The following is an 18,759-nucleotide window of genomic DNA, read 5'->3' on the forward strand; positions in this document are numbered from 1 at the left end:
AGATCCTTTGGACAGGTCTGGAAGGTAAAAGTAAGTTGCATTAAGCAGGTGGCACCAACCCCTTCAACACTAAGTAATATTGCTTTGCCACTCAATCCAGATCTGAGACTTGCTGGGTTATTTCTTATGACCAGTTATCTGAAGAATAAAACACTCAAGCCTGGTTTCCAAGTGGGTCTTCACAATATAATGGAATAATTCAAAGTGGATAAATATAGCATTCCAGTTCCACAGGGTAACCATGAATGAAGAATCCAGAGGAAAAATCAGTGTATGAAAGTCTTCTCCATTGGCAGGACTTTGAACAATACATTCGCTTATTCACTGATTGGATTGAGAGGCCAGATTACTGATCTGCATGATACATGGGTAGTCACTAATAATTGGGATGAATGGTCAGGCACTTAAAAGAAATAAGATTAGAAAACTGGTAACAAGGAAGTCTGGGAAGAAGTATATGGATCAAAAAATAGCTGCTACAAGAAAGGCATGGCAACCAGACCCTCTCTCTCATCTCCCCACTGGCCCAATCTTCAAAGGATGTTGGATGTAGAGAGAGGCAGTCAATGCTGATACCTTTAGGGCAGTGGAGAAAACCTTTCATAGCTGGGGACAGAAACAAAAATACCTCTGGCAGGTACACACTGCTGGGTCTGGAATTACAGTTCAACAAGAGATGGGAGCTCTGAGAAGCCACATTCAGTAGACTTGAGGCTACCAGAGGGGGAGGTACTGGGGGGACACTAAAGTTGGGGGTATTCATAATGAACTATGGTGGAAGAATTTCAGAGTCTTGGTACCTTGGTGATGGGTGTGGTATGGTAAAATCATACACCCAAAGGGTATGATCTTATACCTCTAGATCATATACAGTGTTGTAAACAAATGTTACCTCATTTAAAAATTAATTAAAAAATCAAAAAGACACCCTACTGAATTGGAAAATACTTACACATTATATATCTGACAAGGGGCTAATATCCAAGATCCACAAAAATATCTTACAACTTAATAAATAGAAAACAACTAGCACAATCAAAAAATGGGCCAAAGATCGAAACAGACATTTCTCAAAAGCAGACATACAGATGACAAGTGGGCACATGGAAAAATGTGCATCATCATTTATCATCAAGGAAGTGAAAATCAAAACCATCTCACTGAAAATCAGATGCCTTCTCACACTGGTGAGTATGGTTCATATCAAAAAGTCCAGAAAAAATATGTGTTGATTTGGATGTGCAGAAAAAGGAACCCTCATATACTGATGGTGAAAGTATAGACTGGTCCAGTCCCTATGGAAAATAGTATGGAAAATAGTATGGAGCTTTACCAAAATATTAAAAACGTGAAACTATATACCCCAGCAATTTCACTCCAGTATCTACCTGAAGAATGAAAAACCACTAATTTGAAGGGATGGATGCACTCCTATGGTCACTGCAGCACTCTTTACAATAGCTAAATTATGGAAACAACCAAGTCCCCAAGGACATATGAGTGGATTAGGAAGATGGTACAAGTATACAATAGATAATACTTACCTATTAAAAAAGATGAACTCTTGCCATCCATAACATGGATGGGAATGGAGAGGATTATGCTAAACAAAACAAGGCAGAAGGAGAAAGACAAATACTGGATGATTTTGCTTTTATATGGAATATAGAGAAACAAGACAGAGTCCGATAACACCAAACTAAAACAACCTTTAGAAATCTGTAAAACCAAGACTATGGGTGGCAGGGGGAGGGATGACATGGTGCACAACGGACTATTGTAGAGAAATATGGATGATATGGATGCCTTTGTGGTGGGTGTGGTGTGCTAATATACACCTGAGGGAGTGAGATTCTATATTTCTGATTCATATGCAGTGTTGTAAAAGAACGTTACCTTAATAAAATAAAACATTTTTAAAAAGACCTAGGGACAGTGTCTGCTTAAGACTGAGCCTTGATGAGAACCATCACAGCAGATTAAAAAAAATAGATAACAATAAATTAATTTTAAAATGTTTAGAGAAAGCCAAAGGAACTAAAATAGTTGAAACAGTTCTGGAGGGTAAGGCAGGGGTTTGGGACATTGTCTTTGTTTTTTTTCCTCTGGCAACTTTGAAAATATCTCTCCATATCACTTGCTTTCAGCAATGCCTTTGAAGCTTCATGTGCCTAGAAGTATTCTTTGTATTTATTCTGAATACAGAGATTGCTGTTTTCTTTTAAAATCAAATCAGGTAATTCTCAATCCATATTGAAAATTCTTAAACATTTTTCTCTTTCATTCTCTCCTTTCTCCCTCATATTTCAATTACACTCATGGTGAACTGTTTGATATTATCCCATGGAGACCCTGTGCTTATGTTTTCAATATTTTTCTATCTTTGTTTCCACTTGGATAATTTCTATTGAGCTGTTTTGAATTTCAATGATCCTTTCTTCTGTTTGGTGTGGTGTTAACTCCATCGCCACCCTCCAGTAAATATTGTTATTCCAAATATTACATTCACCAATTCTTGGGTTTCCATTTGGAACTTTGCAGGGCTTCAAATTATTTCCTGAAATTCTCCATCTCTTCACTCATTACATCCATGTTTTTCTGTGACTTATTTACATATTTATTAAAGCTGTTTCAAATCTTGTTTAATAATTCCTACATTATCATCTGAATATATGCATTTTAGCACTGATTTTACTCAACTGAGTCATCCTGGCATTGTGCATGACCTTTTTTTTTTTTTCCCCAAAGATTTATTTATTTATTTATACAAGCCCTGGGTACAGTCAGCAGTGCGGGAGGGTGAGAGAATTCACCAGAACCAGAGCGGGGAGCAGAGCAGGCAGAAGGACCGAAGTACACTGCTGAGGGGAGCAGCGGGCGGCAGGAGAGGTCTGCACACCATGTGGGACCCTCGCCCAGCGGCCAGGGACCGAACTGGCGCTGCAGAGGTTGCGGGCAGCCTCGCAGCCCAGCACTCAACTGCGCCACCAGGGGAGGCCCTGTGCATGACCTTTTAATTATTATTTTATGTCGGACAGTATGTCTAAAAATGCATATATCTTTTCTTTTAATAAAGAGCACAATTTTCCTCTGTTAATGTTAATAGCTAGTGTGAAAACAGGGTCAAATCAGCTTGTGCTGCTTTGGAATGGGGATGTGCCTTTAATTTGTCTAGTATAGCACTGGAATTAGAACAGGAATTTAATAGATTAAAAACACAGGAATTTAAAAGCTCTCATTTTGTACTTAATCCCACTTCATGTGCTGTCACAGCACTGAATATTTGGTCTTACCAGAAGTTGAACTGGTTGAGAGTTTGGTTAGTACTCCAATTAGACTCAGTTCATCCACAGTTTCAACTAGTTTGACTTTGAGTTAACCTAGTCCCTACAAAAGGGCTCCAGAACCAAATCACAACACTGGTTGACCTCAAGACTGTGTATCTGTCTTCAATGAAGTTTTCTTTGTGACTAGAATTTTTGACTTCTAAAATATTTAATAATTATAATGCATGAAAAAGTTCAGAAGAGTAGAAAGGGCTTCCTTCCTCTTTATTTGGCCATAAACCCCAAGCTGGCATGCAGCAGCTGTGCAAAACTTCTCTGAGTGTGCAAAGTAGGCATACTGACAATTCTGTGTTACATAATTGTTGTGAGGGTTAAAGGAGAATGTCTGCAAGGCCCTTAGATATGTTATGGGTGTATGTTCAGTAACACATAGCAACTATCATTCATTATGGTAATGGAGAGAGGGTGGGGGGAAGCAAATATTGTCTAAAAAAGGTAAAATAATGATAAATGCTATAATAAAAAAACTAAAAAAATAAATAAAAATAATTACTAAAAATTAAAATATGAATAAGAAAAAAATCAGTGCAATAATACATGAAAAGAATGAATCTGAGGATAATGAGAAGCCAGTTTTACATTTCTGAAGTGGTTAAAATCAATACCAAGGAAATTGGATTGAAATTGTAAATAATTCCTTTCCTGATGGTGAACGCGATTAAGAAAACCTCTTAAACAAAATAAAAGAAGTTTTGAAAAAAATACACAGTCAAAAGAGGAAAGTATTTTTGTCTTGTTAATAGGAAAAGCTGATAACTGGTAGAATAATAGTCAATGTTTAAATAAATGATGTCCTTATATGCAGAGATAATTTTTTTTCTCTAAATACCATTAAAAAGTATATCTTAGTTTCAAATTCTGCTGATCAATAGGCTACAAAAAACAAAACTAAATGATGTTCTTTCCTCTTTTTATAATACAGTATCAATCCATCTTTAAAAACATTCAAAGAAATTTTCTGCCAAAACACTATTGCTCAGTGACTGCCTAACTATTTTCCTGTACAGAGCAGAGTTAGGATTAGCGAAATAAAATTTCTTACAAGCAACTATAAACCAGAGGTACACTACAGTGGGGGGTGGGGGAAGGAGAAGAGGGTTTAGGGTCAGAATAGAGGGGTGGGGTGGGAATTGCATGGGGAATATAACCAAAATGAAAATGCATGCATTATTCAAAAATGAAAAATGATGTAAGAATTATATAAAATAAAATAATTTATATTAAAATTTTTTTAATTTCTTAAAACAAGGCCATGTGGTAACACTCCCTGGGATACCATATGACATAAGAGAGATGGAAAAAAGCCTAAATAATCCATTAACAATCCTGTTTGGGATAGAAAAAACATCTCCTTTGATTTTCTGTTCTACCCTGCTTGCCCATCTCAGTCTATACTGCTCAAAAGCTCCCGTGGGCCCTTATGGGGAAGAGGTCTTCTGAACAAAGATTCACAGCTTGCTTCCAACATCTTCCCTGCAGTGTAGATTTGCATGTCAGGCTAATTGATTGCAAACTGAGGCAACAAATTGAATGGTGGTGGAAGGGGGAAGAGGATTGGAGAGGAAGATGTGGGTGACAATCCCACCCGACTTCCTCAAATGGGAGCAGGAGAATAACAGAGTTCAGTTCTCTTGTATGTCCACACTTGGGGAAGTGGGGAATGGCAAATGCTGCCAACCATCCAAGCAGACAAAGCCACTAGGAGTAATATCACATCCTTCCCACTCAGCCTCACTCTCAGAATCAAAAACACAGTGACCACCACTCGGTAACAGATATGTTTCCATACACAGAGCATTTATAAGTAAATCAGATGTAACCATGGAAACACAGGCTGAAACTTTTTTTTAAAAAAGTCTAGTTTTTACATTGTTTTCCCCCAGTCATTTATTTTATAACCAGAACAGGAGCTTTTAACCAACCTGTTTTTAAATCAAATTTCTTTACAATTCCTGTTTTGTTTTTTTTTTCAAAGCTTTATTTTTATTTATGCATACAAGAACTGGAGTGTAGGCCAGAGGTGTGGGGGGTGAGACAGAGTGGGAGTAGACAGGCAGAGGAGCAACAGGCAAGACAGGAGGGTGCTGCACCATATGTGGGTTAGCTCCCTGGCTGGGATTGAACTCATGCGGCACAGATCACAGCATGATAGAACTGAGACTTAGCCCCATGCCACCAGGGAGGCCCCTACAATTCTTCTTTTATAGTATTTGGGAAATTTTTCAAAGATAACAGAGAACTTCACTTGATCCTTATGTATGTTAAGTTTTTAGGTCTAGCCAGTAGGCTAGGAAGGAAACTGATGAGAAAAATTACACAGAAAAGGAAAGACAAACACACACTATCAATTCTTTGTTATTTAGGGTGACACTTGCACAATCTCTGTTTTATTTTTCTTTTTACATATTACTATTCATCAGCTACTCTGCTAGAGAATGTACCAAAAATGTAATAAGAATGAAATATTAGTTTAAATTATGTGACACCATAAAGTTAACATATTTAAAAAAGTTACTATATGTCATTGTGCTGGGAACAAGGGGAGATCAGACTTTAAAAACCTTCAAAACAAATCAGTGTGTAGTCTTCTCATTAAAATTTTCTTTTATAATTGTAAAATACTACAATACAAAATACTACTACTAATAGCTGTAGAAATTCCTTCACTCATTTATTATTTGTTCAACCAATTAATCAATATTTTCTAAGTGTGTGTGTATGTTGTATTTATTACTGTGTTAAGAACTAGGAATCCAGGGACTAAGACATTCAGAGTTTGAGTTTTGCATCAAACATTTTGGCAGGGTTTGGGAGCTGTATTTTATAAATGAGAACACTGAGTCTCAGAGGCATGAAGCAATTTTCCCCAAGGACATTCAGATACTGTATGAAAGGGTAAGTTATAATGCAGCCTCCAGGGTTCCAAAGCTCTCCCCACTACAGTACACACTGCCTCTAGTGGGAAGGAAGGAAGACAAACAGATGGTAAGTACAACCCAGAGGATGATGGACAAAAGAGCTCTGCAGCATAATGCACATTTTCTTCCTTCCTCTAAAACAATATGGGCAGGTTAATCAGAAGGAAAGTCAATATTATGACTGCTTGTTTTTATATTTCTGCCTGACAATCCAGCTAAAAGGCTTTAATTCTGAGTTATCTTTGAGAATACAAAGCTATCAAGTATTGATTCAATGAGTATTTCTAATTGCATGGCTTAATAGATGATCCTTACCTAGAAAGATTTATGAAAAATTTACATATGCATTTAATGCCCTTTACTCCGAGCACAATTTTTTTCCAAGAGCTTTTTTCCCAGGAGCGAATGAATTGCTTTCTCTTCAGGCAGCGCATTATCTCTCTTGAGACAGCTCTCCTAGCTTCTTCCTATCTAACCTAGTCTCTTCAAAGTCCAATATTTTCAACCTACTTCTATACCACTTTCTCCAGTTCTTTCTTTGTCCCTCCAATAGATCCTAATTTCCATATAGTTTCAAATCTCTCGCCCCCTTGTTGAAGCAAACAAATTCAAGCCCTAATAATGCTAAACTCTCTTTCCTTTAAAAAAGAAAAAAGAAACAAAACCAAAACATCTTCATTCTGTGCCACACTTATGCTATTGCTCTTATCTTTCTTTTTTTTTTTTTTAAATTTTCTGGGAAGCTTTTTCAGAATTTACTGTGTTCAGTTCTCATTTTTAATTAATTCCTGAGTCACTTGCATTGTGGCCACTAGCCAAACAGTTTTAAAAAAACAAACTTGAATCATAGTATTTTTTAACTCATTTATTTATTATTAAATGTTTAATAATAAATAATAAGTACTTATTGAGCACTACAAAATGCTTTGGAAAATGCTTAAAGTTCATGATTCTAAATAAACATATCTGTAGATCCTGACTTTCACTTGTGTTTTTTTTTTTCATTTTCCTTTTTTATTGTTATTATTTTATTTTAGATATTTTTTACATCGTTCTTCATTTTTTTACAATGTCTCCTTTCTCATTTCGGTTATAGTCCCCATGAAATTCCCACCACTAATTCACCTGTGTACCATCACCAGAGTCCCTTGTGCTCTTCCCACCCCGTTTTGATTCTACTCCCTTCCGCCCCTGCAGAATGTCCCTGTTTTATAGTTGCCTGTTGCTTTTGATTTTCACTTGATTATAATAACTTTTTAACCCTGATTCCCTATTTGGATCCTCTACATTCCTCCTATAAATGAGTTAGTTGCACAGAATACTGCTGCCACTTGCCTCCCATTGTATTTTTTCTAACTCCTTTTCTCACTCAGACATTACCTCTCAGTCACATTAAGAGTGACTATGTTCACTGCTTCATCTATACAGGGGCTCCCAGAGTTCTGTCCTTAAGCCACTGGTTTTGTTCTCTCTACACAATTTCCTGGAAAAGTCTCATTAATTCTAACAGCAAGAACAATCATTTATAAGCTGATAAAACTTTAATATTTATCTTTGGTCCACATGTCTTCCAAAGTCTCAGAATATTTATTTGATTGCTTTTTTACAGTTATAGATTTGCTGTTTCATGAGCACACCAAAGGCAATATACATCAAGCTGAATTTCACACTATTCCCCTAAATGAATTCTCCTCCTTCCTTTGATAACTTAGATATCAGTGCTATTTTCCATGCAATATTGAAGACAATTCTGGCATTTATTCATCCTTTCCCTACTATAACACACTATTTAAGGACATTTCCAAATCCTATTTATCTCTTAAACATCTCCCAAATCCATCTCCTATTATTTCTGCTATTACAGGTCAGATTCTCATCTTTCTTAATTTGCTTATCTACTGTCTTACTCTATTTGCTTTCCTTGTTCTCTATCTTGGTATCAGAGTGCTTTATTCAAAACAGAAAACTAGCCATTATCTCAGCCTGCTAAAATGTTTTCATTGGGTTACTTTTACTGGCATGGGAGGCCTCCATGACCCAGCTCCCATTTACCCCTTCAGCCTAGATCCTGCCACTGTTTCCTACTTCCAGGAACAATAAATTGCTTAAAATTTTCTATCTATGCCATAGTCTCATATATCTTCCCACTCTTAAATTGCTTAGAATGTTTTTCTCCATTTTTCTCTAGATAAGTTCTACTTGGACATTAGAGATTCAGATTCAGCAAAAGCCATTTTTAATCTCAAAGCTGACCTAAGTGAAAATTCTTTGTGGTTTCATCAGCACCTATATCACATTTAGAAATCCTATTTTGATGCTATCTTCCTACCTAAACTAAAAGACTTCAAGTGCACTGATCTTTTTAGTACTAATCTTAATTAATGGTTTATTGCCAAAGATTACCCAAAGGCCTTGCCTGTGATAGCAACACAGTAAACTTTTGCTGAAATGTTCATAAAAAGTTTGGTCTTGGGCCTCCCTGGTGGCGCAGCGGCTGAGCGCTGGGTTGCGAAGCTGCCCGCAGCCTCTGCAGCACAAGTTCGATCCCCGGCTGCCAGGTGAGGGTCCCACATGGGCGCAGACCTCTCCTGCCGCGCCCACTGGTCCCCTCAGCAATGTACTCCGTCAGTCTGCCTGCTCTGCTCTCTGCTCTGACTCTGGTGAATTCTCTCACCCACCCATGCTTCTGACTATACTCAGTGCTTGTATAAATAAATAGATAAATCTTAAAAAAAAAAAAATTGGTCCTGCTATTTTGTAATGCAGAAGATGAGAGAAAATGTTATTAGTTCACTATATAACAGTCAATATTTAATAGCACAGAAGTTAAGTTTTCAATATCTAGAATAGCCTCTTGGCAAATTTTGACAATCAGTGCATCCAGAGCATGAATAAGACAGAAAAACAGAAAAGAAAAACTATTGTTAAGTTGTGAACTGGTAGAAGTATTTTCAAAGGCAAACATTAGTAAAAATTTCTTTTAGTAATTGCAGTGTGAATTAAAAAATGGCTGAAGTGCAAACAGTTATGGAGTGAATGCAAACAGTCATGGAGTAAACTCTTACATAAATGGAACATGGTAGAAGACAGAAACCCTGGAGCTGACACTAAATTAAAAAAGCAAGGGAAAGGAATAATATCATTTGTGTGCAAAACTATGTACTAGCTTATCTTATACATCTTCAAAGTCCCAGCCCATATACTTTTCTCACAAGTCCAACAAATTATCTTCCTAGATATAAGCTTACCTGTTAGAAATATTCATATTAAGGCTTTTACAGTCATGTTTCTCTAGGTAATGAGTTCTAAAGGAATTATTAGAGTTACAATAAATATCAGAGTTAGTAAAAGTAGACAATAATTACATACTCAAAATCTCTAGACCATGTATATCAGAAGCACCTGAGTTGCCTATTTCACATAGAGATTTTTGTATCCTATTCCTGATACAGCAATTCTAATGGCAGAGACTTAACTACACCTTTTCAACAGGCATCCATGTTGATTAACGGCACACTAATACTTGAAAAACCTTTGATTCAGATTAGTATAATTGATTACAGTGTAAGAGAAATCACTACTGAATAGGAACTAAAATTTGAAACAAGATATGCATGTGTAATAAGCTAATACATGAATTTGTTTACAAAGTTCAATGAGAATGTCAGAGGATATCTTAATACAAATTAAGTAATAGTAGTATCAATCAAATGGCAAGTGGATTTCAATGTTATTTGGATAGTTTGTATTTTTAAAAAATTCTTCCTTTTTAAAAAAGTGACAGAATCTCATGTTTAAGCTGATTTTCAGACCAAGAAAATATTAAAGTGTCATGCTGAAGTGATTGCTTTACTTTAGATTTTAATCCCAGACTGTTCTTCAAACTTTGTGCTCTGTCTTTTATAATGATAATCATAAAGAAAACAATTAGATGGGAAAGGAAAGAGAGGGGCTATTGTATACAGGAAGTAAGGATGTATTTAATCTTATAGAAGACAGAAACAAATGCTTTAATTGGTCTTAAGTATTTCCTGTGTTGGTTGCTCAACACTGGTAGCTTCATCAGTAATATAAAGACATATCAACTGTTACTGTTCTGAAATTAATAAATTTAGATGAATTGATTTTCAAACAGTTGAGACACATACTTTGAACATATGTGCCATTTTACATATTTTTTATAATTTTATATATTTTTACATCATTTTTCATTTTTGCACAATGTATGCTTTTTCATCTTGGTTATAGTCCCCATACAATTCCCACCCCCCCTTATTTTGACTGTAATCCCTCCTACCCCCGTCTCCTGTAGTGTGTCTCTGGCTTATAGTTGCTTGTTGATTTTGATTTTTACTTTATTAAAATTAGACATTTTACATGTTCTTATTTAACAATATGAATCACTTGTATTCCTACATTGGTCAACAGAAGACAAAACTTTACCTCTTTTTATTTTATAAAGAGCAATTCACCGAGACAAGAGAAGAGAAAACAGATCTCCATATATCTTTGAGGTCTTAGCCTTCCAAAGCCAAAATCTGACTGGGATAAGCCAAACCAAGCGATAAGAGCCCTGGAACCACCCAAAACTAAAATGAAACAAACAAACAAAAAAAAAACCACAAGGAAAAATCATACTTATCCCTCTATGTTTGGTCCCCAAAAAGATCAAAAAAGATCTAGGCAGGAATGAAAGACTGGCACCTAAATCTGTACAACAACTAATCCTGCCCCTATGCTCCAAATGTTCCCAAGACTACCTTCCTGTTCTAGAATTAAAAACCATAAGGCATGTGTCATGAGTATGATTTTCACAACTATTGAAGTGTTTTCAAGTCTGCCCCATTCCAAGTAACCATTGTAATAAACTGTGGCTCAATCAGAATTTCAAATGTGCTATTAATTCCTAAAAGTGCATTTTTACTAATTTGCCTTTAGTTTTTAAATTATTGCCTTTAGTTGCAATAGTATTGCCTTCAACTTTGCAAGTTGCCTTTCAATCAAAGGATGTCTCTATTTTACATTTGTTTGACCTGGTTGCTTTGGGCAACAAACTGCCTTGCTTTGTATTGTAACATCTCAAGCTCTCACTTTTCTTAGGTTCATGATTTACTGGGGAAAATGGCCCTTTACCAACATTTGTTGTTGCTAGTTTTTTTAAAATATGTGCCATTCTCACTGGTGTAATATGGTATAAATGTTGGCGAGGATGTGGAGAAAAAGGAACTCTCCTACACTGCTGGTGGGAGTGTAAACTGGGGCAACCACTATGGAGAGCTGTGTGGAGATTCCTCAGCCTACTAAAGAGCTTCCCTATGATAGAGCTTCCCTATGATCCAGCAATTCCACTCCTAGGTATTTACCCAAATGACACAGAAACATTAATTCAAAAGGGCACCTGTACCCCTATGTTTATAGCAGCACTATTTACAATAGCTAAGCTATGGAATCAACCCAAATGCCCAAAAATAGATGACTGGATCAAGAAGATGTGGTACATACACACAAAGGAATATTACTCAGCAATCAAAAAAAGATAAACTCATGCAATTTGCAGCAACATGGATGGAGCTAGAAGGAATGATGCTCAACGAAATAAGCCAGAAAGAAAAAAGAAAAATACCGGATGGTCTCACTCATAGCGGGGATTTAGAAAACCTAAATAAGGGACCAGGAAAAAGAATAATTATAATAAAGTAACAATCAAAATCACTATGGGGGCGGGAGGGTGGGGAGAGGAAGGATAAAGGTCTAAATAAGGGGGGGGGTTGCAATTGTATGGGATATATAACCAAAATGAAAATGCATACATTTGCAAAAATGAAAAATGATGTAAGAATTATATAAAATAAAATATTAAAAAAAGGAAAATAGCCCTTTATATCCCTGAAGACAATTCTATTGTTTCACTATCCTCTCATTCGAAGAAACCACTAGACCAGTGCTTATCATGTGTTTTTTTTTTTCCTATCACGAAAAATATTCCATGGGTTTCTAAAAAATATATGTTGTTACATACATTCACTGAAATGATTCAAAATATATTGGAGAAAAGTCATTTTCCTCTTTTATTTCACCTACATGGTGTAAGCAATGATAACTTTTTTTTGTATATTTTTTTGAAATTTTTTACATTTACTTTTAATTCAAGTTTTTTGTATCATTGATTTATATTATTTGACCTTTACACTTTCATTTGATTTTCCAGCTGTGACTTGTTTTCAAAAATTTCTTTGCACTGATTAAAATATGTTTTTTCATATTCTTGTTTTAAATCCTACTATGGGGACCTCATTTCACAAATTAACAGATCTTTTAGTTCTTTTTGTCTAGCTGTGCTCCTATTGAGCTGCAGAGTTGTCCAAGTGCAATTTGGCTTCACCCTCAGCTTTTCTCCTCTGACAGCAAAAAGGTAGTGACTGGATCCAATTCAGTGAGCAGGTATTAGAGGTTGCTACTGTGTGACACCTGTTCCTTACATAAGACTCATGGAATATTAGCTTAAGAAAGACTCTCCTTTAACTAGAAAGAGATTGTAGAATTTCTGGGAAAAACATGTTGACAAGTTACTCATGTAGTCCCAAAATATCTTAGTGCTGTTTTATTGAATGGTTTTTCTATTTCTTGATATGGTTCAACTGGTCTTTCTCAAAGCTAGAAAATCACTGCTTTGGGGGGCAGGTTCATTTTACCTATGATGACAGGCTTAAAGAGCAACTTTACTAGTCAATTAGCTGGTGAACAGTATCAGTAAAACAGATCGGGTAGCCACTGGGTGGCAGCAGAAATTTGATAAATATATAGTTTGAATATACTTTCTCAGCGCTTCATTCTGCCACTTGTTTAGTCTGCTAAAAGACAACATTATTTTCAGTAAAATGTCTTTTTATAGATAACATTTATCTAACTCATCTTTTCAGTGTAAGTTAGCATATTCTATGAACATAATATAAATTTAAAATACTACTCAAGATTACCTTGTAGATTGACACACGCTGCATAGTAAAAGTTGTCATTACCTTTTATAGCTTAAAAAACTGCTAATGTAAGTCATGTATTCAAAGAAAAAAACATTGAAGAATTCGGTAAAGACAAAGATAAAATTTCTCAAACTCCCCAAACCTAAATTAACTAATGAATCATTTACTATTATATATATAAATAAATGTATATATTAATATTTCCAAATGTACACTTGTTTTTTAATAATGCCAATAAGGTTATATATGACATTTTAAACTGTATTTAAATTTAGTATAGTACCTATTATTCCTTTATACCAGTAAATATCCTTTTACAATATCATATTTTGTAACTGAATAACACTCCTTCAAAGTTAGCCAAATTTTGCAACCAATTTTTTTAAGATTTTACCAATTATTTACCATTTTTTCTAGCATTCACTCTTACAAAAAACTGTGAATTTTGAAGATTAGATAGCTGATCATTTTCAACCTTCCAATGTTAAGTGACAAATTGATATTTTATGTAATGGGAGATTCTGGCACAATGTGTTTCTAACTTTCTGATTAGAATTTTCTAATTAGAATTACTTGGACTGATCTTAAATCAGAACTTTAAGGTTGAGAGCCAAATCTCTGCAGTTTAACAACTACCTGAACTATTTTAATGAACACTGAAATTTCAGAACCATTGGCACTTTGAATAAAATTATAAAGTCAGAAACCTCAGCAATAATGTTAATAGGAAATGCACAAACTGGAGAAAACATTCACATTTCATTTGTTTCCATTTCTTTCTTTATTAAATGGAAATGATGATAAATCTTAAGGTTAGAGTGATGTCAAGATAATACTAGTGTTTATCAAGTATCCATTTCCAATTTTAAAATGCAGGCATTGGAGACATTGTGGTGAAGAATATGCCTCTTTAAATACCACAGCTCATTCATCGTGAGCATACTAATGCAGCAACCATTCTGCTAAGTGGTTTACTTGTATTGTTATACCTTACAATAATTTTGCCAGGTTACCATAATTCCATCTTTATGAATAAGTTCAGAAGTTCAGAGAGTTAAGTAAATTAACCCAGGAAACATTGTTTTTCAACTACAGAATCAGAACTCAAAGAAGTCTTTCTGGTGCTATGACTTGTGTTTGTTCAACTCTAGTTCCCTGTCAGGCTATAAAGAGAAAGTCACTGGTGCAGATACACAGGTGAAGATTCTGATTTGGCAAAGAGTCATTGGGTGGTTACTGATAGCTTCCCTATACTACTTAGAAATTGCAAGGCAATACTTCAGAGCTGATACTGTTATACCTTATAGAGCTTACCCAGATGCAAACACTGGATTAACTTGTTCATTTTAATTTTTTAAGCTTTTGCATTCTAGATAGCATATTATCAACTACGGGTCAGACAGAGTGTATATACTGTTCAAAAGCTTTTTGTCTGAATGTACTATGTTTCATCTGACAAAAAATATACCCCTTGCTTAAAGTTTGTCTAAATTTATAGCTACTCACACTAGAAGTGGCAGAAAAGCTAATTCAGGAGCAGTTCTTGCATGCTGACATTTACCTGGAACTGCATGGTTTATAAAGGGCATGGCCTTTGGAGACAGGTGCTCTTTTTGGGTGATTTTATATGTTTGACTCTAATTTTCCTTATCTGAAAATGGGGGGCCATGCCACTTTCTTACCACTCAGAGGTGGCTTTAGACCTAGCAAGCCCCTAGATGAAATGATACATGATACTTTCAATATGTAGTTTAGTGAACAAATAATCCAACTTTTATTAGAAATCCAATAACATAGGTAAAGCAAAAGTAATTTATTTTAAACATTTACAGGAGAAGATACCTTTAATTCTCATTGAACCTTTGGAAATAGCTGATCCTATGAGTTATGCAAGAACTTTAGTAAATGGGAGACCTAGAAAGTTCATTAATTTGCCTACTGTAACTGTCAACCCTTTCTAAAGGGCCATTTGAAAACTAGAGGCAATTTTATGTAAATTATCTACCTCTGCCTACTGAGACCCATGGTCTTACATTTACTCTGCCTTTACCCTGAAGGTCTCATCATCCGATGTCCATGAGGCATGCTCCTCTACCCTCACATTATTTCCAGTTCTCTATCAAATGTGACTTCCTATGTTAGTGAGATAAATACTTTGCATGGGGGTAGGAGGGGCTTAAACAACAGAAATTTATAAATTTTCTCACCATTCTGGAGACTGGGAATCCCAAAACCAACATGTTGCTAATTGGTTACTGATAAGGCCCTTTTTGATTCATAGGTGTCATATTCTCATTGTGCCCACATGCAGCAAAGAAAGAGTGAGAAGAGGAGGGAGGATACACTCTTTGATATCTTTTTTTTTTTAATTTAAAGCGATGCCAGAATTTAGGTTTACTTTAAAATATACTAGTCTTCTGTAGAAATAAAAAGATATACAATTACCCAACATATATACTTATACAATGTGATTTTGATGATAACTGTATATACTATATGAAAATTTGATACCTTTTTAGAAAACTTATCCTATAGTATTGGGACCCTGATTATGATATCATTTTATCTTAATTACCTCTTTAGATGGCTTATCTCCAAACGTAGTCACATTCAGTGACTTCAATATATAAAACTGGTGAGTAGGTGGAGAGTGAGACCTACACAGTGATACCTACTCAGTGAGATTTATCAGTGAGACCTCCCTGAGAACCCTATGGACATTTACAAATTCCTTTGGAGATTTACAATATTTCCTGTGCCCTTCCGATGCTTTATTTTCCCTCATAGTGCTTTCCATATTCAAACATATTAGGTATGGCATATCCTGTCTTCCTCAATGAGAATAAAAATTCAAGCACTTTTGAGTGTTCATTATGTACTTCAGGCAACCATGACAGAGTCTGGCAGAGAGGAAGCCAACAAAGTGAACAAGTTGTGCAAGAATGGATCATCCCATGTTGTGAGTGATGAAAGCTGCTAGAGATACCAAAATTGATGAGATTCTATACCTGCTCTTCAGTAGGTTTCATTTTAGTTATATGGTAGTTCTGTAACTCTAACTCAGGAAATGGTCAAAAAGGAAATTAGAAATCTGTATTATGCACAGCCCAGGGAGACATTGACTTCCCATGCAGGAGTTCACCTCTTTAGATTTGCATAAGTCTATTTACTGAACTATGGGTCAGGAAATCAGATTTCCCATTATTAAAGTTATTAATCATACTTAGTAATACTTACAGGAGCCAATTTTGAATCACACAAACAGATCAAATCTATGTGCTGCATGCTATTTATCCATTCTCACAAGTTATACACACAGATATTTCCTGTGAAAATATTTTAATAAATGACTATGTATAATAACAGCCAACTGCAGAACAGTTTTTCCTATCTGATAAATTTTATACTTAAAAAAAAAGATGATTTACTACATCTCAGCCAAAAAGCATTCTATGTCCTCATCTTAGATCTTTTTCTTTTTTTTTTTTTTTAAGCATTCTCTCATTAATTTGAATGCAAACCTGTAGGAAAAATCATCCCTAATTTAGCTAGAAGGTAACATTCATTTTCCTGCTAAGGTCTAGTGACAAAAGGATGTTAATGCATATTACTACCTATTATTACAACAGTGGAACCCAAAATGAAATGAGCAGATGCTGATTTACCTTCTCTGGTGAATCATGCAGGGCACGAAACCACAGTCCTGAAGCAAAACAGACCATCTGTGCTGCTTTCTCCAGATGAGCCAAATTTGAAGACAATCCATTCTTCATACAAATGAGTGTTTATTTTTATTTGCTATTTTAAGTGACAAAGTATAATTCCTGTAGTAGAAAATGCAGAGAAAACTATATTGCCTCTCATATTATATTGCCTAAATATTTTACTCTGAATCCAGATAGGTAATTAAATTATGATTTCAATGATTTATGTATCCAAAATCTCCATCTCATCAATTAATATCCCATCCACATCTATTCTGTTCTGGGAAATAGGATATTTCCTGGAAAGGTATATAGGGAATTTCTGTGAAAATTCCCTATACCTTATGGCAATGTTTTGTGGTCTAATGTTAAAGCACAACACATTTAGGGTATGTTGGATGACTTCATTTTTCTTGAGGAATCAAGTCATAAATAAAACTTTATATCCACTATCATATAGCATCAAACATACAAATGGTGAACAAAAAAAAAAAATATATTTGCTCATTGAATATTGGCTAAATCTTGGCACTGAAAGTTTTCCAGTTCTTAGAATTTATTACCATTTTCCCCTCTAGCCTAAACTTTCTCGAGGCTTGGGCCCTGTGAAAGCTCTCAGAATTCCCTGTACCTTGTCATCTGTGTAGTAGCCACTGTAAGTCTTCTAGCCAGTAAAAAGACCAGGCCTTGGTCTGTCAAAAATCTTCTTTAATACCCCAGACCTTAGTGTGTATTCTCAAAACTAAGTCACAACTTCCTCATTTTCACATTGATATACCAGTACCTACATGATAGAATTTTTCTAAGGAGAAATGTTATAATTAATACCAGTAAAATGCTCCCCAGCACTCAATACATAGCATTTCAAAAGTATTTTCATTTTTAAAAAAGAACATGCCCTTTGGAACAATTTTGAAAATTGCTGTATCTGGTATCTGGTGTAGCATATGGTTAAATCTCTAAAAAAATATTTATATGAAGAATTTATTTCCTTCAAATTGAAATCATGAATACTGAAGACTTGAAAATGATTAGTTTCTAACTGAGAGAATAAGAATTAGAAAATTGTAATTGTAGAGGATGGCATCCTCAATTATTCCCAGTTTCTTCTCAACAAAGCTCTTTGGACTAAGATGTTTTCACAAAGAACCTTTCCAATGTAAAAATATGAAGAGAAAAAAAAAGAAAAAGAAACCAGCTGCTACCACCGTCACACTGTCATTCTCAACATCAAAAGGTGAGTGGTATGCTCCGAGCTGGCTTCTGGCAGTAAGGAAATTAGGTGTTTGAAGATTAGTGGTAATAAATTATCCATAGTCCTAAGTGTGGTTTTTAAAAGTTTTTGAATTCTAAATGTTTCTTTTTAAGATAACAACTCATATTCCATAGGTTTTTGAGTCCCTGGAGGTAAAAAGATTATTTTACCCAAAAAATTATAGTACTAAAAAAAAATTATCATTGAGCCTACACATTAAAAAGAGGCATAAAATTTTATTGGTTCCTTTTAGAAACCACCATGGAGAACTGTCTCCACAAATACATCAAGCCTTTGACTCCTCTTTTTAATATTTAAACTGCTTGGCAAGTGAATTTTATGTTACATTAAGATTTCATTTAAAAAAAAAAAAAGATTTCAGGTCTTTTGTGTATTAGTGTACATACACAAATGTTGCAGCCTTTACTCAGGGAGAGAACATACTGGAATTCATGTGGTCTCTCCACTCACTGAGGCCAACCACTCTTCCCTCTCTCTGGAATGTGTAAGGCATCCCAGAATCATGTATATTAAAAAGTCAAATACATCAACTAG

This window comes from Talpa occidentalis, unplaced genomic scaffold (genome assembly GCF_014898055.3).
Source record: "Talpa occidentalis isolate TD23 unplaced genomic scaffold, MPIMG_talOcc4v2.1 talOcc4.13, whole genome shotgun sequence".
Lineage (NCBI taxonomy): Eukaryota > Metazoa > Chordata > Mammalia > Eulipotyphla > Talpidae > Talpa > Talpa occidentalis.